Here is a 17826-nt window from a genome sequence, read left to right on the forward strand (position 1 = left end):
ATTAGTGCGACACGAGGACTTCCCAGGAGGTCACCCATCATTGTACTACTTTCACCAAAGCACACTTAACTGCGGGGTTCTGATGGGATCCGGTGCATTTGTGCTGGTATGATCGCACCTGTTAAAATTTGCGCTGCAAATACATAAACTCATTCCCCTTTCTTCCTCCTCCCGTCATTTGTTCCCTTGTGCGTGCACTCTGCATCCATCATTCTCGTTCTAATATCGATCAAAATGCCCTTGCTTCTTGACTCACATTTGCGTATAAACCAGTGGACCCTAGTTCCAGTCGCGCGTAACGTCGAACGACCCGTCTGAAAAAAAAAAATTAGTGCGACACGAGGACTTCCCAGGAGGTCACCCATCCAAGTACTACTCTCGCCCAAGCACACTTAACTGCGGAGTTCTGATGGGATCCGGTGCATTAGTGCTGGTATGATCGCACCTGTTTAATTTCGCGCTGCAAATACATAAATTCTATCTCCTTCCTTCCCCCTCCCGTAATTTGTTTCCAAGTGCGTGCGCACTGCACGTTCAAATATCAAGTACAATGCCACGGCGCCGTGACTCACATTTGCGAATAAATCTGCGGACCATAATTAAAGTCGCGCGTAACGTCGAACGGCACATCTGAAAAAAAAAAAATGGGTGCAACACGAGAACTTCCCACGAGGTAACCCATCATTGTACTACTTTCACCAAAGCACACTTAACTGCGGGGTTCTGATGGGATCCGGTGCATTTGTGCTGGTATGATCGCACCTGTTAAATTTTGCGCTGCAAATACATAAACTCATTCCCCTTTCTTCCTCCTCCCGTCATTTGTTCCCTTGTGCGTGCACTCTGCATCCATCCTTCTCGTTCTAATATCGATCAAAATGCCCTTGCTTCTTGACTCACATTTGCGTATAAACCAGTGGACCCTAGTTCCAGTCGCGCGTAACGTCGAACGACCCGTCTGAAAAAAAAATTAGTGCGACACGAGGACTTCCCAGGAGGTCACCCATCCGAGTACTACTCTCGCCCAAGCACACTTAACTACGGAGTTCTGATGGGATCCGGTGCATTAGTGCTGGTATGATAGCACCTGTTTAATTTCGCGCTGCAAATAGATAAATTCTATCTCCTTCCTTCCCCCTCCCGTCATTTGTTTCCAAGTGCGTCCTCTCGTTCTCGTTCAAATATCAAGTACAATGCCACGGCGCCGTGACTCACATTTGCGAATAAATCTGCGGACCATAATTAAAGTCGCGCGTAACGTCGAACGGCACATCTGAAAAAAAAGAAAATGGGTGCAACACGAGAACTTCCCACGAGGTAACCCATCATTGTACTACTTTCACCAAAGCACACTTAACTGCGGGGTTCTGATGGGATCCGGTGCATTTGTGCTGGTATGATCGCACCTGTTAAATTTTGCGCTGCAAATACATAAACTCATTCCCCTTTCTTCCTCCTCCCGTCATTTGTTCCCTTGTGCGTGCACTCTGCATCCATCCTTCTCGTTCTAATATCGATCAAAATGCCCTTGCTTCTTGACTCACATTTGCGTATAAACCAGTGGACCCTAGTTCCAGTCGCGCGTAACGTCGAACGACCCGTCTGAAAAAAAAATTAGTGCGACACGAGGACTTCCCAGGAGGTCACCCATCCGAGTACTACTCTCGCCCAAGCACACTTAACTGCGGAGTTCGGATGGGATCCGGTGCATTAGTGCTGGTATGATCGCACCTGTTTAATTTTGCGCTGCAAATACAAAAATTCTATCTCCTTCCTTCCCCCTCCCGTCATTTGTTTCCAAGTGCGTCCTCTCGTTCTCGTTCAAATATCAAGTACAATGCCACGGCGCCGTGACTCACATTTGCGAATAAATCTGCGGACCATAATTAAAGTCGCGCGTAACGTCGAACGGCACATCTGAAAAAAAGAAAATGGGTGCAACAAGAGAACCCACGAGGTAACCCATCATTGTACTACTTTCACCAAAGCACACTTAACTGCGGGGTTCTGATGGGATCCGGTGCATTTGTGCTGGTATGATCGCACCTGTTAAATTTTGCGCTGCAAATACATAAACTCATTCCCCTTTCTTCATCCTCCCGTCATTTGTTCCCTTGTGCGTGCACTCTGCATCCATCCTTCTCGTTCTAATATCGATGAAAATGCCCTTGCTTCTTGACTCACATTTGCGTATAAACCAGTGGACCCTAGTTCCAGTCGCGCGTAACGTCGAACGACCCGTCTGAAAAAAAAATTAGTGCGACACGAGGACTTCCCAGGAGGTCACCCATCCGAGTACTACTCTCGCCCAAGCGCACTTAACTACGGAGTTCTGATGGGATCCGGTGCATTAGTGCTGGTATGATCGCACCTGTTTATTTTTGTGCTGCAAATACATAAATTCTATCTCCTTCCTTCCCCCTCCCGTCATTTGTTTCCAAGTGCGTCCTCTCGTTCTCGTTCAAATATCAAGTACAATGCAACGGCGCCGTGACTCACATTTGCGAATAAATCTGCGGACCATAATTAAAGTCGCGCGTAACGTCGAACGGCACCTCTGAAAAAAAGAAAATGGGTGCAACACGAGAACTTCCCACGAGGTAACCCATCATTGTACTACTTTCACCAAAGCACACTTAACTGCGGGGTTCTGATGGGATCCGGTGCATTTGTGCTGGCATGATCGCACCTGTTAAATTTTGCGCTGCAAATACATAAACTCATTCCCCTTTCTTCCTCCTCCCGTCATTTGTTCCCTTGTGCGTGCACTCTGCATCCATCCTTCTCGTTCTAATATCGATCAAAATGCCCTTGCTTCTTGACTCACATTTGCGTATAAACCAGTGGACCCTAGTTCCAGTCGCGCGTAACGTCGAACGACCCGTCTGAAAAAAAAATTAGTGCGACACGAGGACTTCCCAGGAGGTCACCCATCCGAGTACTACTCTCGCCCAAGCACACTTAACTGCGGAGTTCTGATGGGATCCGGTGCATTAGTGCTGGTATGATCGCACCTGTTTAATTTCGCGCTGCAAATACAAAAATTCTATCTCCTTCCTTCCCCCTCCCGTCATTTGTTTCCAAGTGCGTCCTCTCGTTCTCGTTCAAATATCAAGTACAATGCCACGGTGCCGTGACTCACATTTGCGAATAAATCTGCGGACCATAATTAAAGTCGCGCGTAACGTCGAACGGCACATCTGAAAAAAAGAAAATGGTTGCAAAACGAGAACTTCCCACGAGGTAACCCATCATTGTACTACTTTCACCAAAGCACACTTAACTGCGGGGTTCTGATGGGATCCGGTGCATTTGTGCTGGTATGATCGCACCTGTTAAATTTTGCGCTGCAAATACATAAACTCATTCCCCTTTCTTCCTCCTCCCGTCATTTGTTCCCTTGTGCGTGCACTCTGCATCCATCCTTCTCGTTCTAATATCGATCAAAATGCCCTTGCTTCTTGACTCACATTTGCGTATAAACCAGTGGACCCTAGTTCCAGTCGCGCGTAACGTCGAACGACCCGTCTGAAAAAAAAATTAGTGCGACACGAGGACTTCCCAGGAGGTCACCCATCCGAGTACTACTCTCGCCCAAGCACACTAAACTACGGAGTTCTGATGGGATCCGGTGCATTAGTGCTGGTATGATCGCACCTGTTTAATTTCGCGCTGCAAATACATAAATTCTATCTCCTTCCTTCCCCCTCCCGTCATTTGTTTCCAAGTGCGTCCTCTCGTTCTCGTTCAAATATCAAGTACAATGCCACGGCGCCGTGACTCACATTTGCGAATAAATCTGCGGACCATAATTAAAGTCGCGCGTAACGTCGAACGGCACATCTGAAAAAAAAGAAAATGGGTGCAACACGAGAACTTCCCACGAGGTAACCCATCATTGTACTACTTTCACCAAAGCGCACTTAACTGCGGGGTTCTGATGGGATCCGGTGCATTTGTGCTGGTATGATCGCACCTGTTAAATTTTGCGCTGCAAATACATAAACTCATTCCCCTTTCTTCCTCCTCCCGTCATTTGTTCCCTTGTGCGTGCACTCTGCATCCATCCTTCTCGTTCTAATATCGATCAAAATGCCCTTGCTTCTTGACTCACATTTGCGTATAAACCAGTGGACCCTAGTTCCAGTCGCGCGTAACGTCGAACGACCCGTCTGAAAAAAAAATTAGTGCGACACGAGGACTTCCCAGGAGGTCACCCATCCGAGTACTACTCTCGCCCAAGCACACTTAACTGCGGAGTTCGGATGGGATCCGGTGCATTAGTGCTGGTATGATCGCACCTGTTTAATTTTGCGCTGCAAATACAAAAATTCTATCTCCTTCCTTCCCCCTCCCGTCATTTGTTTCCAAGTGCGTCCTCTCGTTCTCGTTCAAATATCAAGTACAATGCCACGGCGCCGTGACTCACATTTGCGAATAAATCTGCGGACCATAATTAAAGTCGCGCGTAACGTCGAACGGCACATCTGAAAAAAAGAAAATGGGTGCAACACGAGAACCCACGAGGTAACCCATCATTGTACTACTTTCACCAAAGCACACTTAACTGCGGGGTTCTGATGGGATCCGGTGCATTTGTGCTGGTATGATCGCACCTGTTAAATTTTGCGCTGCAAATACATAAACTCATTCCCCTTTCTTCATCCTCCCGTCATTTGTTCCCTTGTGCGTGCACTCTGCATCCATCCTTCTCGTTCTAATATCGATGAAAATGCCCTTGCTTCTTGACTCACATTTGCGTATAAACCAGTGGACCCTAGTTCCAGTCGCGCGTAACGTCGAACGACCCGTCTGAAAAAAAAATTAGTGCGACACGAGGACTTCCCAGGAGGTCACCCATCCGAGTACTACTCTCGCCCAAGCGCACTTAACTGCGGAGTTCTGATGGGATCCGGTGCATTAGTGCTGGTATGATCGCACCTGTTTATTTTTGTGCTGCAAATACATAAATTCTATCTCCTTCCTTCCCCCTCCCGTCATTTGTTTCCAAGTGCGTCCTCTCGTTCTCGTTCAAATATCAAGTACAATGCAACGGCGCCGTGACTCACATTTGCGAATAAATCTGCGGACCATAATTAAAGTCGCGCGTAACGTCGAACGGCACCTCTGAAAAAAAGAAAATGGGTGCAACACGAGAACTTCCCACGAGGTAACCCATCATTGTACTACTTTCACCAAAGCACACTTAACTGCGGGGTTCTGATGGGATCCGGTGCATTTGTGCTGGCATGATCGCACCTGTTAAATTTTGCGCTGCAAATACATAAACTCATTCCCCTTTCTTCCTCCTCCCGTCATTTGTTCCCTTGTGCGTGCACTCTGCATCCATCCTTCTCGTTCTAATATCGATCAAAATGCCCTTGCTTCTTGACTCACATTTGCGTATAAACCAGTGGACCCTAGTTCCAGTCGCGCGTAACGTCGAACGACCCGTCTGAAAAAAAAATTAGTGCGACACGAGGACTTCCCAGGAGGTCACCCATCCGAGTACTACTCTCGCCCAAGCACACTTAACTGCGGAGTTCTGATGGGATCCGGTGCATTAGTGCTGGTATGATCGCACCTGTTTAATTTCGCGCTGCAAATACAAAAATTCTATCTCCTTCCTTCCCCCTCCCGTCATTTGTTTCCAAGTGCGTCCTCTCGTTCTCGTTCAAATATCAAGTACAATGCCACGGCGCCGTGACTCACATTTGCGAATAAATCTGCGGACCATAATTAAAGTCGCGCGTAACGTCGAACGGCACATCTGAAAAAAAGAAAATGGTTGCAAAACGAGAACTTCCCACGAGGTAACCCATCATTGTACTACTTTCACCAAAGCACACTTAACTGCGGGGTTCTGATGGGATCCGGTGCATTTGTGCTGGTATGATCGCACCTGTTAAATTTTGCGCTGCAAATACATAAACTCATTCCCCTTTCTTCCTCCTCCCGTCATTTGTTCCCTTGTGCGTGCACTCTGCATCCATCCTTCTCGTTCTAATATCGATCAAAATGCCCTTGCTTCTTGACTCACATTTGCGTATAAACCAGTGGACCCTAGTTCCAGTCGCGCGTAACGTCGAACGACCCGTCTGAAAAAAAAATTAGTGCGACACGAGGACTTCCCAGGAGGTCACCCATCCGAGTACTACTCTCGCCCAAGCACACTTAACTACGGAGTTCTGATGGGATCCGGTGCATTAGTGCTGGTATGATCGCACCTGTTTAATTTCGCGCTGCAAATACATAAATTCTATCTCCTTTCTTCCCCCTCCCGTCATTTGTTTCCAAATGCGTCCTCTCGTTCTCGTTCAAATATCAAGTACAATGCCACGGCGCCGTGACTCACATTTGCGAATAAATCTGCGGACCATAATTAAAGTCGCGCGTAACGTCGAACGACACATCTGAAAAAAAGAAAATGGGTGCAAAACGAGAACTTCCCACGAGGTAACCCATCATTGTACTACTTTCACCAAAGCACACTTAACTGCGGGGTTCTGATGGGATCCGGTGCATTTGTGCTGGTATGATCGCACCTGTTAAATTTTGCGCTGCAAATACATAAACTCATTCCCCTTTCTTCCTCCTCCCGTCATTTGTTCCCTTGTGCGTGCACTCTGCATCCATCCTTCTCGTTCTAATATCGATCAAAATGCCCTTGCTTCTTGACTCACATTTGCGTATAAACCAGTGGACCCTAGTTCCAGTCGCGCGTAACGTCGAACGACCCGTCTGAAAAAAAAAAATTAGTGCGACACGAGGACTTCCCAGGAGGTCACCCATCCTAGTACTACTCTCGCCCAAGCACACTTAACTGCGGAGTTCTGATGGGATCCGGTGCATTAGTGCTGGTATGATCGCACCTGTTTAATTTCGCGCTGCAAATACAAAAATTCTATCTCCTTCCTTCCCCCTCCCGTCATTTGTTTCCAAGTGCGTCCTCTCGTTCTCGTTCAAATATCAAGTACAATGCCACGGCGCCGTGACTCACATTTGCGAATAAATCTGCGGACCATAATTAAAGTCACGCGTAAAGTCGAACGGCACATCTGAAAAAAAGAAAATGGGTGCAACACGAGAACTTCCCACGAGGTAACCCATCATTGTACTACTTTCACCAAAGCTCACTTAACTGCGGGGTTCTGATGGGATCTGGTGCATTTGTGCTGGTATGATCGCACCTGTTAAATTTTGCGCTGCAAATACATAAACTCATTCCCCTTTCTTCATCCTCCCGTCATTTGTTCCCTTGTGCGTGCACTCTGCATCCATCCTTCTCGTTCTAATATCGATCAAAATGCCCTTGCTTCTTGACTCACATTTGCGTATAAACGAGTGGACCCTAGTTCCAGTCGCGCGTAACGTCGAACGACCCGTCTGAAAAAAAAATTAGTGCGACACGAGGACTTCCCAGCCATCCGAGTACTACTCTCGCCCAAGCGCACTTAACTGCGGAGTTCTGATGGGATCCGGTGCATTAGTGCTGGTATGATCGCACCTGTTTATTTTTGCGCTGCAAATACATAAATTCTATCTCCTTCCTTCCCCCTCCCGTCATTTGTTTCCAAGTGCGTCCTCTCGTTCTCGTTCAAATATCAAGTACAATGCAACGGCGCCGTGACTCACATTTGCGAATAAATCTGCGGACCATAATTAAAGTCGCGCGTAACGTCGAACGGCACCTCTGAAAAAAAGAAAATGGGTGCAACACGAGAACTTCCCACGAGGTAACCCATCATTGTACTACTTTCACCAAAGCACACTTAACTGCGGGGTTCTGATGGGATCCGGTGCATTTGTGCTGGTATGATCGCACCTGTTAAATTTTGCGCTGCAAATACATAAACTCATTCCCCTTTCTTCCTCCTCCCGTCATTTGTTCCCTTGTGCGTGCACTCTGCATCCATCCTTCTCGTTCTAATATCGATCAAAATGCCCTTGCTTCTTGACTCACATTTGCGTATAAACCAGTGGACCCTAGTTCCAGTCGCGCGTAACGTCGAACGACCCGTCTGAAAAAAAAATTAGTGCGACACGAGGACTTCCCAGGAGGTCAACCATCCGAGTACTACTCTCGCCCAAGCACACTTAACTGCGGAGTTCTGATGGGATCCGGTGCATTAGTGCTGGTATGATCGCACCTGTTTAATTTCGCGCTGCAAATACATAAATTCTATCTCCTTCCTTCCCCCTCCCGTCATTTGTTTCCAAGTGCGTCCTCTCGTTCTCGTTCAAATATCAAGTACAATGCAACGGCGCCGTGACTCACATTTGCGAATAAATCTGCGGACCATAATTAAAGTCGCGCGTAACGTCGAACGGCACATCTGAAAAAAAGAAAATGGGTGCAACACGAGAACTTCCCACGAGGTAACCCATCATTGTACTACTTTCACCAAAGCACACTTAACTGCGGGGTTCTGATGGGATCCGGTGCATTTGTGCTGGTATGATCGCACCTGTTAAATTTTGCGCTGCAAATACATAAACTCATTCCCCTTTCTTCCTCCTCCCGTCATTTGTTCCCTTGTGCGTGCACTCTGCATCCATCCTTCTCGTTCTAATATCGATCAAAATGCCCTTGCTTCATGACTCACATTTGCGTATAAACCAGTGGACCCTAGTTCCAGTCGCGCGTAACGTCGAACGACCCGTCTGAAAAAAAAATTAGTGCGACACGAGGACTTCCCAGGAGTTCACCCATCCAAGTACTACTCTCGCACAAGCACACTTAACTGCGGAGTTCTGATGGGATCCGGTGAATTAGTGCTGGTATGATCGCACCTGTTTAATTTTGCGCTGCAAATACAGAAATTCTATCTCCTTCCTTCCCCCTCCCGTCATTTGTTTCCAAGTGCGTCCTCTCGTTCTAGTTCAAATATCAAGTACAATGCCACGGCGCCGTGACTCACATTTGCGAATAAATCTGCGGACCATAATTAAAGTCGCGCGTAACGTCGAACGGCACATCTGAAAAGAAAGAAAATGGGTGCAACACGAGAACTTCCCACGAGGTAACCCATCATTGTACTACTTTCACCAAAGCACACTTAACTGCGGGGTTCTGATGGGATCCGGTGCATTTGTGCTGGTATGATCGCACCTGTTAAATTTTGCGCTGCAAATACATAAACTCATTCCCCTTTCTTCCTCCTCCCGTCATTTGTTCCCTTGTGCGTGCACTCTGCATCCATCCTTCTCGTTCTAATATCGATCAAAATGCCCTTGCTTCTTGACTCACATTTGCGTATAAACTAGTGGACCCTAGTTCCAGTCGCGCGTAACGTCGAACGACCCGTCTGAAAAAAAATTAGTACGACACGAGGACTTCCCAGGAGGTCACCCATCCGAGTACTACTCTCGCCCAAGCACACTTAACTGCGGAGTTCTGATGGGATCCGGTGCATTAGTGCTGGTATGATCGCACCTGTTTCATTTTGCGCTGCAAATACATAAATTCTAGCTCCTTCCTTCCCCCTCCCGTCATTTGTTTCCAAGTGCGTCCTCTTGTTCTCGTTCAAATATCAAGTACAATGCCACGGCGCCGTGACTCACATTTGCGATTAAATCTGCGGACCATAATTAAAGTCGCGCGTAACGTCGAACGGCACATCTGAAAAAAAGAAAATGGGTGCAACACGAGAACTTCCCACGAGGTAACCCATCATTGTACTACTTTCACCAAAGCACACTTAACTGCGGGGTTCTGATGGGATCCGGTGCATTTGTGCTGGTATGATCGCACCTGTTAAATTTTGCGCTGCAAATACATAAACTCATTCCCCTTTCTTCCTCCTCCCGTCATTTGTTCCCTTGTGCGTGCACTCTGCATCCATCCTTCTCGTTCTAATATCGATCAAAATGCCCTTGCTTCTTGACTCACATTTGCGTATAAACCAGTGGACCCTAGTTCCAGTCGCGCGTAACGTCGAACGACCCGTCTGAAAAAAAAATTAGTGCGACACGAGGACTTCCCAGGAGGTCACCCATCCGAGTACTACTCTCGCACAAGCACACTTAACTGCGGAGTTCTAATGGGATCCGGTGAATTAGTGCTAGTATGATCGCACCTGTTTAATTTTGCGCTGCAAATACAGAAATTCTATCTCCTTCCTTCCCCCTCCCGTCATTTGTTTCCAAGTGCGTCCTCTCGTTCTCGTTCAAATATCAAGTACAATGCCACGGCGCCGTGACTCACATTTGCGAATAAATCTGCGGACCATAATTAAAGTCGCGCGTAACGTCGAACGACACATCTGAAAAAAAAGAAAATGGGTGCAACACGAGAACTTCCCACGAGGTAACCCATCATTGTACTACTTTCACCAAAGCACACTTAACTGCGGGGTTCTGATGGGATCCGGTGCATTTGTGCTGGTATGATCGCACCTGTTAAATTTTGCGCTGCAAATACATAAACTCATTCCCCTTTCTTCCTCCTCCCGTCATTTGTTCCCTTGTGCGTGCACTCTGCATCCATCCTTCTCGTTCTAATATCGATCAAAATGCCCTTGCTTCTTGACTCACATTTGCGTATAAACCAGTGGACCCTAGTTCCAGTCGCGCGTAACGTCGAACGACCCGTCTGAAAAAAAAATTAGTGCGACACGAGGACTTCCCAGGAGGTCACCCATCCGAGTACTACTCTCGCCCAAGCACACTTAACTGCGGAGTTCTGATGGGATCCGGTGCATTAGTGCTGGTATGCTCACACCTGTTTAATTTTGCGCTGCAAATACATAAATTCTAGCTCCTTCCTTCCCCCTCCCGTCATTTGTTTCCAAGTGCGTCCTCTCGTTCTCGTTCAAATATCAAGTACAATGCCACGGCGCCGTGACTCACATTTGCGAATAAATCTGCGGACCATAATTAAAGTCGCGCGTAACGTCGAACGGCACATCTGAAAAAAAGAAAATGGGTGCAACACGAGAACGTCCCACGAGGTAACCCATCATTGTACTACTTTCACCAAAGCACACTTAACTGCGGGGTTCTGATGGGATCCGGTGCATTTGTGCTGGTATGATCACACCTGTTAAATTTTGCGCTGCAAATACATAAACTCATTCCCCTTTCTTCCTCCTCCCGTCATTTGTTCCCTTGTGCGTGCACTCTGCATCCATCCTTCTCGTTCTAATATCGATCAAAATGCCCTTGCTTCTTGACTCACATTTGCGTATAAACCAGTGGACCCTAGTTCCAGTCGCGCGTAACGTCGAACGACCCGTCTGAAAAAAAAATTAGTGCAACACGAGGACTTCCCAGGAGGTCACCCATCCGAGTACTACTCTCGCACAAGCACACTTAACTGCGGAGTTCTGATGGGATCCGGTGAATTAGTGCTGGTATGATCGCACCTGTTTAATTTTGCGCTGCAAATACAGAAATTCTATCTCCTTCCTTCCCCCTCCCGAAATTTGTTTCCAAGTGCGTCCTCTCGTTCTCGTTCAAATATCAAGTACAATGCCACGGCGCCGTGACTCACATTTGCGAATAAATCTGCGGACCATAATTAAAGTCGCGCGTAACGTCGAACGGCACATCTGAAAAAAAAGAAAATGGGTGCAACACGAGAACTTCCCACGAGGTAACCCATCATTGTACTACTTTCACCAAAGCACACTTAACTGCGGGGTTCTGATGGGATCCGGTGCATTTGTGCTGGTATGATCGCACCTGTTAAATTTTGCGCTGCAAATACATAAACTCATTCCCCTTTCTTCCTCCTCCCGTCATTTGTTCCCTTGTGCGTGCACTCTGCATCCATCCTTCTCGTTCTAATATCGATCAAAATGCCCTTGCTTCTTGACTCACATTTGCGTATAAACCAGTGGACCCTAGTTCCAGTCGCGCGTAACGTCGAACGACCCGTCTGAAAAAAAAATTAGTGCGACACGAGGAATTCCCAGGAGGTCACCCATCCGAGTACTACTCTCGCCCAAGCACACTTAACTGCGGAGTTCTGATGGGATCCGGTGCATTAATGCTGGTATGATCGCATTTGTTTAATTTTGCGCTGCAAATACAGAAATTCTAGCTCCTTCCTTCCCCCTCCCGTCATTTGTTTCCAAGTGCGTCCTCTCGTTCTCGTTCAAATATCAAGTACAATGCCACGGCACCGTGACTCACATTTGCGAATAAATCTGCGGACCATAATTAAAGTTGCGCGTAACGTCGAACGGCACATCTGAAAAAAAAAAAGAAAATGGGTGCAACACGAGAACTTCCCACGAGGTAACCCATCATTGTACTACTTTCACCAAAGCACACTTAACTGCGGGGTTCTGATGGGATCCGGTGCATTTGTGCTGGTATGATCGCACCTGTTAAATTTTGCGCTGCAAATACATAAACTCATTCCCCTTTCTTCCTCCTCCCGTCATTTGTTCCCTTGTGCGTGCACTCTGCATCCATCCTTCTCGTTCTAATATCGATCAAAATGCCCTTGCTTCTTGACTCACATTTGCGTATAAACCAGTGGACCCTAGTTCCAGTCGCGCGTAACGTCGAACGACCCGTCTGAAAAAAAAATTAGTGCGACACGAGGACTTCCCAGGAGGTCACCCATCCGAGTACTACTCTCGCCCAAGCACACTTAACTGCGGAGTTCTGATGGGATCCGGTGCATTAGTGCTGGTAAGATCGTAAGTGTGCTTGGGCGAGAGTAGTACTCGAATGGGTGACCTCCTGGGAAGTCCTCGTATGGCAATAATTTTTTTTCAGATGGGTCGTTCGACGTTAGGCGCGACTGGAACTATGGTCCGCTGGTTTATACGCAAATGTGAGTCAAAAATCAGGGGCATTTTAATCGATATTAGAACGAGAAGTAGAGGTGCAGTGTGAACGCACAAGGAAACAAATGATGGGAGGGGGGAGGGAAGAAGGGGTGTATGTATTTTCAGCACGAAATTAAACATGTGCGGTCACACAAGCACAAATGTACCGGATCCCATCAGAACTCCGCAGTTATGTGTGCTTTGGCGAAAGTAGTACAATGATGGGTTACCTCCTGGGAAGTTCTCGTGTTGCACCAATTTTTTTTTTTTCAGATGTGCCGTTCGACGTTACGCGCGACTTTAATTATGGTCCGCAGATTTATTCGCAAATGTGAGTCACGGCGCCGTGGCATTTTACTTGATATTTGAACGAGAACGAGAGGTACAATGCGCACGCACAAGAAAACAAATGACGGGAAGGGGAAGAAAGGAGAAGGAGTTTATGTATTTGCAGCGCCGAATAAAACGAGTGGCATCATACCAGCACTGATGCACTGGAACCCATCAAAACTCTGCAGTTAAGTGTGCTTGGGCGTGAGTAGTACTCGGATGGGTGACCTCTTGGGAAATCCTCGTGTCGCAACAATTTTTTTTCAGATGGGTCGTTCGACGTTACGCACGACTGGAACTATGGTCCGCTGGTTTATACGCAAATGTGAGTCAAGAATCAGGGGCATTTTAATCGATATTAGAACGAGAAGGAGAGGTGCAGTGTGAACGCACAAGGAAACAAATGATGGGAGGGGGGTAGGGAAGAAGGAGTGTATGTATTTTCAGCACGAAATTAAACAGGTGCGGTCACACCAGCACAAATGCACCGGATCCAATCAGAACTCCGCAGTTAAGTGTGCTTTGGCGAAAGTAGTACAATGATGGGTTACCTCATGGGAAGTTCTCGTGTTGCACCCATTTTCTTTTTTTCAAATGTGCCGTTCGACGTTACGCGCGACTTTAATTATGGTCCGCAGATTTATTCGCAAATGTGAGTCACGGCGCTGTGGTATTTTATTTGATATTTGAACGAGAACGTGAGGTGCAGTGTGCACGCACAAGGAAACAAATGACGGGAGGGGGAAGAAAGGAGAAGGAGTTTATGTATTTGCAGCGCGAAATTAGAAATGTGCGATCATACTAGCACAAATGCACCGGATCCCATTAGAACTCCGCAGTTAAGTGTGATTCGGCGAGAGTAATACTCGGATGGGTGACCTCCTGGGAAGTCCTCATGTCGCACTAATTTTTTTTTTCAGACCAGTCGTTCGACGTTATGCGCGACTGCAACTAGGGTCCACTGGTTTATACGCAAATGTGAGTCAAGAAGCAGGGGCATTTTAATCGATATTAGAACGAGAAAGAGAGATGCAGAGTGCACGCACAAGGAAACAAATGACGGGAGGGGGAGGGAAGGAGAAAGAGTGTATGTATTTTCAGCACGAAATGAAACAGGTGCGATCATACCAGCACTAATGCATCGGAGTCTATCAGAACTCCATAGGTAAGGGTGCTTGGGTGAGAGTAGTACTAGCATGGGTTACCTCCTGCGAAGTCCTTATATTTCACCCATTTTCTTGTAAAGTTCTCGTGTTGCACCCATTTTTTTGTAGATGATTTTTTCGACGTTACGCGCGACTGGAACTATGGTCCGCTGGTTTATACGCAAATGTGAGTCAAGAATCATGGGCATTTTAATCGATATTAGAATGAGAAGGAGAGGTGCAGTGTGAACGCACAAGGAAACAAATGATGGGAGGGGGGTAGGGAAGAAGGAGTGTATGTATTTTTAGCACGAAATTAAACAGGTGCGGTCACACCAGCACAAATGCATCGGATCCCATCAGAACTCCGCAGTTAAGTGTGCTTTGGCGAAAGTAGTACAATGATGGGTTACCTCATGGGAAGTTCTCGTGTTGCACCCATTTTCTTTTTTTCAAATGTGCCGTTCGACGTTACGCGTGACTTTAATTATGGTCCGCAGATTTATTCGCAAATGTGAGTCACGGCGCTGTGGTATTTTACTTGATATTTGAACGAGAACGTGAGGTGCAGTGTGCACGCACAAGGAAACAAATGACGGGAGGGGGAAGAAAGGAGAAGGAGTTTATGTATTTGCAGCGCGAAATTAGAAATGTGCGATCATACTAGCACTAATGCACTGGATCCCATTAGAACTCCGCAGTTAAGTATGATTCGGCGAGAGTAATACTCGGATGGGTGACCTCCTGGGAAGTCCTCGTGTCGCACTAATTTTTTTTTTCAGACCGGTCGTTCGACGTTATGCGCGACTGCAACTAGGGTCCACTGGTTTATACGCAAATGTGAGTCAAGAAGCAGGGGCATTTTAATCGATATTAGAACAAGAAAGAGAGATGCAGAGTGCACGCACAAGGAAACAAATGACGGGAGGGGGAGGGAAGGAGAAAGAGTGTATGTATTTTCAGCACGAAATGAAACATGTGCGATCATACCAGCACTAATGCATCAGATTCTATCAGAACTCCATAGGTAAGGGTGCTTGGGCGAGAGTAGTACTAGCATGGGTTACCTCCTGCGAAGTCCTTATATTTCACCCATTTTCTTGCAAAGTTCTCGTGTTGCACCCATTTTTTTGCAGATGATTCTTTCGACGTTACGCGCGACTTGAATTATGGTCCTCAGGTTTATTCGCAAATGTGAGTCAAGAAGCAGGGGCATTTTAATCGATATTAGAATGAGAAGGAGAGGTGCAGTGTGAACGCACAAGGAAACAATTGACGGGAGGGGGGATGGAGGGAGAAAAAGTGTATGTATTTACAGCGCAGAATGAAACATGAGCAATCATACCAGCACCAATGCAACGGATTCTATCAGAACTCCACAAGTTAAGGGTGCTTGGGCGAGAGTAGCTCTAGGATGGGTGACCTCCTGCGAAGTCCTTATATTTCACCCATTTTCTTAGGAAGTCCTCGTGTTGCACCCATTTTTTTGCAGATGATTCTTTCGACGATACGCGCGACTTGAATTATGGTCCTCAAGTTTATTCACAAATGTGAGTCACGGCACCGTAGCATTTTACTTGATATTAGAACGAGCACGGGAGGTGCAGTGCGCACGCACAAGGAAACAAATGACGGGAGGGGGAAGAAAGGAGAAGGAGTATATGTATTTGCAGCGCAAAATTAAACGGGTGCGATCATACCAGCATTAATGCACCGGATCCCATCAGAACTCCGTAGTTAAGTGTGCTTGGGCGAGAGTAGTACTCGGATGGGTGACCTCTTGGGAAGTCCTCGTGTCGCACCAATTTATTTTCAGACGGGTCATTCGACGTTACGCGTGACTGGAACTAGGGTCCGCTGGTTTATACGCAAATGTGAGTCAAGAAGCAGGGGCATTTTAATCGATATTTGAACGAGAAGGAGAGATGCAGAGTGCACGCACAAGGAAACAAATGACGGGAGGGGGGATGGAGGGAGAAAAAGTGTATGTATTTGCAGCGCAGAATGAAACATGAGCAATCATACCAGCACCAATGCAACGGATTCTATCAGAACTCCGCAAGTTAAGGGTGCTTGGGCGAGAGTAGCACTAGGATGGGTGACCTCCTGCGAAGTCCTTATATTTCACCCATTTTCTTAGGAAGTCCTCGTGTTGCACCCATTTTTTTGCAGATGATTCTTTCGACGATACGCGCGACTTGAATTATGGTCCTCAGGTTTGTTCGCAAATGTGAGTCACGGCACCGTAGCATTTTACTTGATATTAGAACGAGCACGGGAGGTGCAGTGCGCACGCACAAGGAAACAAATGACGGGAGGGGGAAGAAAGGAGAAGGAGTATATGTATTTGCAGTGCAAAATTAAACGGGTGCGATCATTCCAGCATTAATGCACCGGATCCCATCAGAACTCCGCAGTTAAGTGTGCTTGGGCGAGAGTAGTACTCGGATGGGTGACCTCCTGGGAAGTCCTCGTGTCGCACCAATTTATTTTCAGACGGGTCGTTCGACGTTACGCGCGACTGGAACTAGGGTCCGCTGGTTTATACGCAAATGTGAGTCAAGAAGCAGAAGCATTTTAATCGATATTAGAACGAGAAGGAGAGGTGCAGTGTGAACGCACAAGGAAACAATTGATGGGAGGGAGAGGGAAGGAGAAGGAGTGTATGTATTTTCAGCACGAAATGAAACAGGTGCGATCATAGCAGCACTAATGCAACGGATTCTATCAGAACTCTGTAGGTAAGGGTGCTTGGGCGAGAGTAGTACTAGCATGGGTTACCTCCTGCGAAGTCCTTATATTTCACCCATTTTCTTGTGAAGTCCTCGTGTAACACGCACTTTTTTGCAGATGATTCTTTCGACGTTACGCGCGACTTGAATTATGGTCCTCAGGTTTATTCGCAAATGTCAGTCACGGCGCTGTAGCATTTTACTTGATATTAGAACGAGAACGGGAGCTGCAGTGCGCACGCACAAGGAAACATATGACGGGAGGGGGAAGAAAGGGGAATGAGTTTATGTATTTGCAGCCCGAAATTAAACAGGTGCGATCGTACCAGCACTAATGCAGCGGATCCCATCATAACTCCGCAGTGAAGTGTGCTTGGGCGAGATTAGTACTCGGATGGGTGACCTCCTGGGAAGTCCTCGTGTCACACCAATTTTTTTTCAGACAGGTCATTCGACGTTACGCGCGTCTGGAATTAGGGTCCGCTGGTTTATATGCAAATGTGAGTCAAGAAGCAGGGGCATTTTAATCGATATTAGAACGAGAATGAGAGGTGACGTGTGAACGCACAAGGAAACAAATGACAGGAGGGGGAAGAAAGGAGAAGGAGTGTATGTATTTGCAGCGCGAAATTAAATAGGTGCGATCTTACCAGCACTAAAGCCTCGGATCCCATCAGAACTTCGCAGTTAGGTGTGCTTGGGCGAGAGTAGTACTCGGATGGGTGACCACTTGGGAAGCCCTCGTCTTGCACCTATTTTTTTTCGGATGGGTTGTTCGACGTTAGGCGCGAATGGAATTATAAACCACTGGTTCATTTGCAAAGGTGAGTCACG

The 17826-nt window shown here is 47.0% G+C and overlaps 17 non-coding genes and 33 pseudogenes across 17 annotated transcripts; 10 read left to right on the plus strand and 40 right to left on the minus strand.

The window, feature by feature from the left end:
• Position 1: 1 nt before the first annotated feature.
• LOC148260172 (5S ribosomal RNA) lies at positions 2–120 on the minus strand (annotated as a pseudogene).
• Positions 121–328: 208 nt separating this feature from the next.
• LOC148260173 (5S ribosomal RNA) lies at positions 329–447 on the minus strand. Its single transcript, XR_015819927.1, has one exon. It is a non-coding gene; the product is annotated as a 5S ribosomal RNA (ribosomal RNA).
• Positions 448–645: 198 nt separating this feature from the next.
• LOC148260174 (5S ribosomal RNA) lies at positions 646–764 on the minus strand (annotated as a pseudogene).
• A 206-nt stretch (positions 765–970) lies between these two features.
• Positions 971–1089, minus strand: LOC148260175 (5S ribosomal RNA). Its single transcript, XR_015820649.1, has one exon. It is a non-coding gene; the product is annotated as a 5S ribosomal RNA (ribosomal RNA).
• A 200-nt stretch (positions 1090–1289) lies between these two features.
• Positions 1290–1408, minus strand: LOC148260176 (5S ribosomal RNA; annotated as a pseudogene).
• A 206-nt stretch (positions 1409–1614) lies between these two features.
• Positions 1615–1733, minus strand: LOC148260177 (5S ribosomal RNA). The gene has a single exon (XR_015819624.1). It is a non-coding gene; the product is annotated as a 5S ribosomal RNA (ribosomal RNA).
• A 199-nt stretch (positions 1734–1932) lies between these two features.
• On the minus strand, positions 1933–2048 carry LOC148260178 (5S ribosomal RNA; annotated as a pseudogene).
• Positions 2049–2254: 206 nt separating this feature from the next.
• LOC148260179 (5S ribosomal RNA) lies at positions 2255–2373 on the minus strand. Its single transcript, XR_015819749.1, has one exon. It is a non-coding gene; the product is annotated as a 5S ribosomal RNA (ribosomal RNA).
• Positions 2374–2572: 199 nt separating this feature from the next.
• On the minus strand, positions 2573–2691 carry LOC148260180 (5S ribosomal RNA; annotated as a pseudogene).
• Positions 2692–2897: 206 nt separating this feature from the next.
• Positions 2898–3016, minus strand: LOC148260181 (5S ribosomal RNA). Its single transcript, XR_015820776.1, has one exon. It is a non-coding gene; the product is annotated as a 5S ribosomal RNA (ribosomal RNA).
• Positions 3017–3215: 199 nt separating this feature from the next.
• On the minus strand, positions 3216–3334 carry LOC148260182 (5S ribosomal RNA; annotated as a pseudogene).
• Positions 3335–3540: 206 nt separating this feature from the next.
• Positions 3541–3659, minus strand: LOC148260183 (5S ribosomal RNA). The gene has a single exon (XR_015820312.1). It is a non-coding gene; the product is annotated as a 5S ribosomal RNA (ribosomal RNA).
• A 200-nt stretch (positions 3660–3859) lies between these two features.
• Positions 3860–3978, minus strand: LOC148260184 (5S ribosomal RNA; annotated as a pseudogene).
• A 206-nt stretch (positions 3979–4184) lies between these two features.
• LOC148260185 (5S ribosomal RNA) lies at positions 4185–4303 on the minus strand. Its single transcript, XR_015819635.1, has one exon. It is a non-coding gene; the product is annotated as a 5S ribosomal RNA (ribosomal RNA).
• Positions 4304–4502: 199 nt separating this feature from the next.
• On the minus strand, positions 4503–4618 carry LOC148260186 (5S ribosomal RNA; annotated as a pseudogene).
• A 206-nt stretch (positions 4619–4824) lies between these two features.
• Positions 4825–4943, minus strand: LOC148260187 (5S ribosomal RNA). Its single transcript, XR_015819651.1, has one exon. It is a non-coding gene; the product is annotated as a 5S ribosomal RNA (ribosomal RNA).
• Positions 4944–5142: 199 nt separating this feature from the next.
• LOC148260188 (5S ribosomal RNA) lies at positions 5143–5261 on the minus strand (annotated as a pseudogene).
• A 206-nt stretch (positions 5262–5467) lies between these two features.
• Positions 5468–5586, minus strand: LOC148260189 (5S ribosomal RNA). The gene has a single exon (XR_015820777.1). It is a non-coding gene; the product is annotated as a 5S ribosomal RNA (ribosomal RNA).
• Positions 5587–5785: 199 nt separating this feature from the next.
• On the minus strand, positions 5786–5904 carry LOC148260190 (5S ribosomal RNA; annotated as a pseudogene).
• Positions 5905–6110: 206 nt separating this feature from the next.
• On the minus strand, positions 6111–6229 carry LOC148260191 (5S ribosomal RNA). The gene has a single exon (XR_015820812.1). It is a non-coding gene; the product is annotated as a 5S ribosomal RNA (ribosomal RNA).
• A 199-nt stretch (positions 6230–6428) lies between these two features.
• Positions 6429–6547, minus strand: LOC148260192 (5S ribosomal RNA; annotated as a pseudogene).
• Positions 6548–6755: 208 nt separating this feature from the next.
• On the minus strand, positions 6756–6874 carry LOC148260193 (5S ribosomal RNA). The gene has a single exon (XR_015819847.1). It is a non-coding gene; the product is annotated as a 5S ribosomal RNA (ribosomal RNA).
• A 199-nt stretch (positions 6875–7073) lies between these two features.
• LOC148260194 (5S ribosomal RNA) lies at positions 7074–7192 on the minus strand (annotated as a pseudogene).
• A 206-nt stretch (positions 7193–7398) lies between these two features.
• LOC148260195 (5S ribosomal RNA) lies at positions 7399–7509 on the minus strand (annotated as a pseudogene).
• Positions 7510–7708: 199 nt separating this feature from the next.
• Positions 7709–7827, minus strand: LOC148260196 (5S ribosomal RNA; annotated as a pseudogene).
• A 206-nt stretch (positions 7828–8033) lies between these two features.
• Positions 8034–8152, minus strand: LOC148260197 (5S ribosomal RNA). Its single transcript, XR_015821196.1, has one exon. It is a non-coding gene; the product is annotated as a 5S ribosomal RNA (ribosomal RNA).
• A 199-nt stretch (positions 8153–8351) lies between these two features.
• On the minus strand, positions 8352–8470 carry LOC148260198 (5S ribosomal RNA; annotated as a pseudogene).
• A 206-nt stretch (positions 8471–8676) lies between these two features.
• LOC148260199 (5S ribosomal RNA) lies at positions 8677–8795 on the minus strand (annotated as a pseudogene).
• A 200-nt stretch (positions 8796–8995) lies between these two features.
• Positions 8996–9114, minus strand: LOC148260200 (5S ribosomal RNA; annotated as a pseudogene).
• Positions 9115–9319: 205 nt separating this feature from the next.
• LOC148260201 (5S ribosomal RNA) lies at positions 9320–9438 on the minus strand. The gene has a single exon (XR_015819609.1). It is a non-coding gene; the product is annotated as a 5S ribosomal RNA (ribosomal RNA).
• Positions 9439–9637: 199 nt separating this feature from the next.
• LOC148260202 (5S ribosomal RNA) lies at positions 9638–9756 on the minus strand (annotated as a pseudogene).
• A 206-nt stretch (positions 9757–9962) lies between these two features.
• Positions 9963–10081, minus strand: LOC148260203 (5S ribosomal RNA; annotated as a pseudogene).
• A 200-nt stretch (positions 10082–10281) lies between these two features.
• Positions 10282–10400, minus strand: LOC148260204 (5S ribosomal RNA; annotated as a pseudogene).
• Positions 10401–10606: 206 nt separating this feature from the next.
• On the minus strand, positions 10607–10725 carry LOC148260205 (5S ribosomal RNA). Its single transcript, XR_015820113.1, has one exon. It is a non-coding gene; the product is annotated as a 5S ribosomal RNA (ribosomal RNA).
• A 199-nt stretch (positions 10726–10924) lies between these two features.
• LOC148260206 (5S ribosomal RNA) lies at positions 10925–11043 on the minus strand (annotated as a pseudogene).
• Positions 11044–11249: 206 nt separating this feature from the next.
• Positions 11250–11368, minus strand: LOC148260207 (5S ribosomal RNA; annotated as a pseudogene).
• A 200-nt stretch (positions 11369–11568) lies between these two features.
• LOC148260208 (5S ribosomal RNA) lies at positions 11569–11687 on the minus strand (annotated as a pseudogene).
• A 206-nt stretch (positions 11688–11893) lies between these two features.
• LOC148260209 (5S ribosomal RNA) lies at positions 11894–12012 on the minus strand. Its single transcript, XR_015819745.1, has one exon. It is a non-coding gene; the product is annotated as a 5S ribosomal RNA (ribosomal RNA).
• Positions 12013–12215: 203 nt separating this feature from the next.
• Positions 12216–12334, minus strand: LOC148260210 (5S ribosomal RNA; annotated as a pseudogene).
• A 206-nt stretch (positions 12335–12540) lies between these two features.
• LOC148260211 (5S ribosomal RNA) lies at positions 12541–12659 on the minus strand (annotated as a pseudogene).
• A 265-nt stretch (positions 12660–12924) lies between these two features.
• LOC148260212 (5S ribosomal RNA) lies at positions 12925–13043 on the plus strand (annotated as a pseudogene).
• Positions 13044–13253: 210 nt separating this feature from the next.
• On the plus strand, positions 13254–13371 carry LOC148260213 (5S ribosomal RNA; annotated as a pseudogene).
• A 204-nt stretch (positions 13372–13575) lies between these two features.
• Positions 13576–13694, plus strand: LOC148260214 (5S ribosomal RNA; annotated as a pseudogene).
• A 209-nt stretch (positions 13695–13903) lies between these two features.
• LOC148260215 (5S ribosomal RNA) lies at positions 13904–14022 on the plus strand (annotated as a pseudogene).
• A 560-nt stretch (positions 14023–14582) lies between these two features.
• Positions 14583–14701, plus strand: LOC148260216 (5S ribosomal RNA; annotated as a pseudogene).
• Positions 14702–14910: 209 nt separating this feature from the next.
• Positions 14911–15029, plus strand: LOC148260217 (5S ribosomal RNA; annotated as a pseudogene).
• A 917-nt stretch (positions 15030–15946) lies between these two features.
• LOC148260218 (5S ribosomal RNA) lies at positions 15947–16065 on the plus strand. The gene has a single exon (XR_015820952.1). It is a non-coding gene; the product is annotated as a 5S ribosomal RNA (ribosomal RNA).
• A 561-nt stretch (positions 16066–16626) lies between these two features.
• On the plus strand, positions 16627–16745 carry LOC148260219 (5S ribosomal RNA). Its single transcript, XR_015819696.1, has one exon. It is a non-coding gene; the product is annotated as a 5S ribosomal RNA (ribosomal RNA).
• A 559-nt stretch (positions 16746–17304) lies between these two features.
• LOC148260220 (5S ribosomal RNA) lies at positions 17305–17423 on the plus strand (annotated as a pseudogene).
• A 205-nt stretch (positions 17424–17628) lies between these two features.
• Positions 17629–17747, plus strand: LOC148260221 (5S ribosomal RNA; annotated as a pseudogene).
• Positions 17748–17826: the final 79 nt, after the last annotated feature.

Source organism: Carica papaya, chromosome 5, assembly GCF_054855325.1.
Source record: "Carica papaya isolate Zhongbai chromosome 5, ASM5485532v1, whole genome shotgun sequence".
NCBI classification, from domain to species: Eukaryota; Viridiplantae; Streptophyta; class Magnoliopsida; order Brassicales; family Caricaceae; genus Carica; species Carica papaya.